Consider the following 4,840-nt stretch of genomic DNA (forward strand, 5'->3'; position numbering starts at 1 on the left):
CTAGTCTATAGTCTAGTCTATAGTCTAGTCTATAGTCTAGTCTATAGTCTAGTCTATAGTCTAGTCTATAGTCTAGTCTATAGTCTAGTCTATAGTCTAGTCTATAGTCTAGTCTATAGTCTAGTCTATAGTCTAGTCTATAGTCTAGTCTAGTCTAGTCTATAGTCTAGTCTAGTCTATAGTCTAGTCTAGTCTATAGTCTAGTCTATAGTCTATAGTCTATAGTCTAGTCTAGTCTATAGTCTAGTCTATAGTCTCTAGTCTATAGTCTAGTCTATAGTCTAGTCTATAGTCTAGTCTATAGTCTAGTCTATAGTCTAGTCTATAGTCTAGTCTATAGTCTAGTCTATAGTCTAGTCTAGTCTATAGTCTATAGTCTAGTCTATAGTCTAGTCTAGTCTATAGTCTAGTATAGTCTAGTCTATAGTCTAGTCTATAGTCTAGTCTATAGTCTAGTCTAGTCTATAGTCTAGTCTATAGTCTAGTCTATAGTCTAGTCTATAGTCTAGTCTATAGTCTAGTCTATAGTCTAGTCTATAGTCTAGTCTATAGTCTAGTCTATAGTCTAGTCTATAGTCTAGTCTATAGTCTAGTCTATAGTCTAGTCTAGTCTATAGTCTAGTCTATAGTCTAGTCTAGTCTATAGTCTAGTCTATAGTCTAGTCTATAGTCTAGTCTATAGTCTAGTCTATAGTCTAGTCTATAGTCTAGTCTATAGTCTAGTCTATAGTCTAGTCTATAGTCTAGTCTATAGTCTAGTCTATAGTCTAGTCTATAGTCTAGTCTATAGTCTAGTCTATAGTCTAGTCTATAGTCTAGTCTATAGTCTAGTCTATAGTCTAGTCTATAGTCTAGTCTATAGTCTAGTCTATAGTCTAGTCTATAGTCTAGTCTATAGTCTAGTCTATAGTCTAGTCTATAGTCTAGTCTATAGTCTAGTCTATAGTCTAGTCTATAGTCTAGTCTATAGTCTAGTCTATAGTCTAGTCTATAGTCTAGTCTATAGTCTAGTCTATAGTCTAGTCTATAGTCTAGTCTATAGTCTAGTCTATAGTCTAGTCTATAGTCTAGTCTATAGTCTAGTCTATAGTCTAGTCTATAGTCTAGTCTATAGTCTAGTCTATAGTCTAGTCTATAGTCTAGTCTATAGTCTAGTCTATAGTCTAGTCTATAGTCTAGTCTATAGTCTAGTCTATAGTCTAGTCTATAGTCTAGTCTATAGTCTAGTCTATAGTCTAGTCTATAGTCTAGTCTATAGTCTAGTCTATAGTCTAGTCTATAGTCTAGTCTATAGTCTAGTCTATAGTCTAGTCTATAGTCTAGTCTTTAGTCTAGTCTATAGTCTAGTCTATAGTCTAGTCTATAGTCTAGTCTATAGGCTAGTCTATAGTCTAGTCTATAGTCTAGTCTATAGTCTAGTCTATAGTCTAGCCTATGGTCTAGTCTATAGTCTAGTCTATAGTCTAGCCTATAGTCTAGTCTATAGTCTAGTCTATAGTCTAGTCTATATTCTAGTCTATAGTCTAGTCTATAATCTAGTCTGTAGTCTAGTTTGTAGTCTAGTCTATAATCTAGTCTATAGTCTAGTCTATAGTCTAGTCTATAGTCTTGTCTATAGTATAGTCTAAGTCTAGTCTATAGTCTAGTCTTTATTCTAGTCAACAGCATAGTCTATAGTCTAGCCTATAGGCTAGTCTTATGTACAGGAGCGGATCCACGGAAGGGGTCTTCACTGTAATCTAGTCTATAGTATAGCCTAGTATATAGTATAGTCTATAGTCTAGTTTATACTTCTAGTTTGCTTTTAACTTTGAATGCAATGGGACGGGTTAAAATTACGGAAACCCAATTATGTATTTCAAACAAACTTTTCTTTCGCACCACAAGGATTTAATCTACAACAAATCATAAGCAACAATTTAAGAATTAAAAACCGAACAAGATTGTAATCTTTGATAACACTTTCAGCTGTTGATGACACATTATTAAGACATCACAATACAATTAGCACCTTTATTTTTGAATTAAAAAAAAACATTTAAATATAAAACCGATTAATTTCAGTTCGCACCTTCAATTAATTAAAGCACAACTTTTTTTAATTCGTATCAAATGCATAAATACAACAAAAATGTAAAGTCTTAATCAACACAAAATAAATGATTTTTTGTTAAATTTTTGTCACACCAAACAAAAGGAAACAGAGTAATTAATGCAGTAACACGATTATAACACATATTTAAATGTAAAACTTTCAAAGCCCAAAAGTGAAATAAATTTGAATAAAGTAATAAAAATTAAGTACATACATATGTATATATGAAAATTGTTTAATGACGTTGAAAAGTTGCCCAAAAGAAAAACGAAAAACACGATGAAAATCAAGTTTTCCCAACGAAATCAGGAATTACACTCCAGTTAGTAAATGAATGACCATTAAAACTATAAAAGTCTTGTGAAACGAAAATAACAAAGATGAATTTTTACACGTTTCTCTGATTTTACAACAGGGTGATAAATGCTTAAGCCAACACAGATTTTCAAATGATAAGTCACGTTGAATTAAAAAAATATAATAATAATAAAAGAAAACGACAGTGAACAGGAATTGTTATTCTTTTATTTGCTTCTCTTGTATAGTGGTTTTATATAGAGACATTTTTTGTTGTTGCTACTTATTATCAAATATTTATTTAATTTCTTTGTCCTTCAAATTTAAAATATTATAATAAAATAAAGAAAGAATTAAAATAAAAGACAAAATAAAAATCCTACAGACAAAAAGAAGGCACGATCATGATGATCGTGAGTAATTGACATGTGATTGTGCGGTTGGTGGAGGAGCAGCAACAAAAAAAAACTTGAATAAATCATTTATAATAGCAGACGTTGGTGAATTAAATGTTCACTACACTTTGAACTTTATATAAGAAATAATGTTTGTTTTTAATTGTTTTACATTTCGTTGATATTTATTGTTATGAGTGTTCTAGTTACTCACACAGTTGTAGTGGTTCCATTCTCACCATAGGAACTGGTAAGGGAGCTCACAACAGTCCAACTTTCAAACTAACTTATAGAAATGGATCCAAAAAATTGAACGGATTTGGGTGGGCTTAACCAAAATGATGTTATTTTGCACAAGATATAGTCCCTGCATATACTGAATCATTAGTTTTTTGACGATGCGGTACAAGTACCGACTTGATAGGAAAATAATCTGAAACAACACAAAAAAGTAGAAATAGCGGGAGCTTTATTTAAGTGAAACGCATGTAAGTAGTTGTGAGAAAGAAAAGGGTGCCAGAGGCGCCCAGTAAATGCTTACCCGTCCAAAGCAACCTGGGAAAAAAGAAAAGAATATCACAATGGCAAACAAAAATAGACGAACAGATTCGCTGTAATATAGAACACCCTGAAGCCTAAACTAACTAAGTAACTAAGTAACTAACTAACTAACTAACTAACTAACTAACTAACATACTAACTAACTAACTAACTAACTAACTAACTAACTAACTAACTAACTAACAAACTAACATACATCCTTAATATACATACGTAATGATACGATAAACTGTTATGGTCATTTATAGGGTACTTTTTTTTACCCTACAACACTTTAGTGGGGCGGGTATATTGGGTTTGTGGTGATGTTTGTAACACACAATAATATTGGTCCTAAACCTATGATTTATATGAAAACTAAATCACATTTTATTCGTATACAGGTGTAGGGTATTATATTGTCGGCCTCGCTCTTATTTTTAGGAAAATTAAAAAGTGAGTATTAATATAACACAAATTTTCAAATAAATATTTTTTTAAAAATCTTCTAATATTGATAAGGATTAGAACCACTAACTTATTCTTATTACACGTAAGCTCTAGGCAATTGGCTACAGATTCTACCGAAAAATGTATTAATGTTATCGATAACGACCTTTCATTACCAAGTAATGTATAAAATATCTAAATAATAACCTGGAAAGCTATCTAGTTAAATAAGGAAATTTGTTACTTATAAAATCAGATTTTTTAACGACTGATAAACCTTTCGATTCGTTTAATCCGTATAATAATGCTGAAGGGTATAACAATATAAAAAGTTGTAGACAAGACTAACGTCATTCTCTTAATGCCATAATAATGCAAGTGTATTTGTATTTTGACCACTTGTCTTCTTCGTACAAAAAACATTAAGAATTGTCTTGTCAAGTTGCCAGCCAAACGTAAGACTAATATATAAAGAATCTTCCATGTTTAAGATAAAAATAAAAGAAGACAATAAGGAACCTGTTAAACGATTTTGTAGTACGGGTAAGAATTCTTTTTAATTTGCTAAGAACTTTCAAAGCTATCACTAAAGGAAATTGTCGAACAGAGAGCTGCTAATGGAGCAGCAGTTAATCTCCATTATTAACCTAAATATTTATATATTTCTTTGAAGCTAAACCAATCAGATATCATTTAAGATAATAAATCATTTCTAAAAATTTAAATAACACATTCATTCTCAACTCCCTATTCATATGGATAAAAAAAGTTTTAATTTATGTATAAAACTATAAATGCAAAATACTCCTTAGAAAACATACATGGATATTTCTCATAAAAAATATGTTTTTTTCTTCTTTTAATATCGCACAAAAAATGTTTTCCCCCTTTTTCTTCCCTACTTCTAATTTATAAAACATTTTTAGTTTCTTATGCAGTTTTTTATGTTTTTTATCTTGTATCTTTTGTAGGACTTGTATATAAATACTTTATGATGTTGGGTAGTTTTTTTTTTTGCATTCTTCTCGATTTCAAGGCTTAAATAGATAGAGACCTGCTTGTA

Source organism: Lucilia cuprina, chromosome 4 (genome assembly GCF_022045245.1).
Source record: "Lucilia cuprina isolate Lc7/37 chromosome 4, ASM2204524v1, whole genome shotgun sequence".
Taxonomy (NCBI): domain Eukaryota; kingdom Metazoa; phylum Arthropoda; class Insecta; order Diptera; family Calliphoridae; genus Lucilia; species Lucilia cuprina.